Here is a 723-nt window from a genome sequence, read left to right as displayed (position 1 = left end):
ATTAGGTTTACAGTGACTATAGATAATTTGGAATTGACATCTTCTAATCTATGAACATTGTATATCCTGCTTATGTAGGTTTTCTTTAATTTCTGTATAAAGTTCTTTCGTATTTTCCATAAATTGATTCCTAGATCTTTGATGTTTTTCAAGGTATTGTAAGTGTTGTCATTTTTGGAATTACATTTTTAATTGTTTTGTTGCTGGCATCTAAAAACAAATCGATGTTTTTGTGCTTGCTTCAGCAGCACATATACTAAAATTAGAACAATACCGAAATTAGCACGGCCTCTGCACGAGGATGACACCCAAATTTGAGAAAGAAATTGATATTTTTATATCTACTCTGTGTCTAATGACATTGATAAGTTCAGTTGCTAATTCTAATAGTTGATCAGTAATTTTTTGTAAAGATTTTTTTTTCTGTGAACAATTATATTGTCTGTGAATGATGGCTTTTATTTCTTTATTTCAGGTCCTTGCAACATTTATTTTTCTTGCCTGATCACACTTACTAAGACCTCTGGTACAATCCTGAATAGAAGTGGTGATACTGGGCATCTTTGTCCCCTAATATCAGGGGGGAAAGTTTTCAATATTTCATCATTAAGTATGCTGTAGGCTTTTTGTAAATTCCATTTACTAGGTAAAGAAAGATTCCTTCTATTCCTGTTTTGCAAAGAGTTTTTTAAAAAATTATGAATGGCTGTTGAAATTTATCAA

The 723-nt window shown here is 30.8% G+C and overlaps 1 non-coding gene across 1 annotated transcript; it reads left to right on the top strand.

Moving 5' to 3' along the window:
* The first annotated feature begins 232 nt into the window (after window positions 1–232).
* Window positions 233–336, top strand: LOC122231561. The gene has a single exon (XR_006208829.1). It is a non-coding gene; the product is annotated as a U6 spliceosomal RNA (small nuclear RNA).
* Window positions 337–723: the final 387 nt, after the last annotated feature.

The sequence above is a fragment of the Panthera tigris genome, chromosome D1 (genome assembly GCF_018350195.1).
Source record: "Panthera tigris isolate Pti1 chromosome D1, P.tigris_Pti1_mat1.1, whole genome shotgun sequence".
In the NCBI taxonomy this organism is placed as follows: domain Eukaryota; kingdom Metazoa; phylum Chordata; class Mammalia; order Carnivora; family Felidae; genus Panthera; species Panthera tigris.
This window is presented reverse-complemented; position numbering and strand designations above follow the sequence as displayed.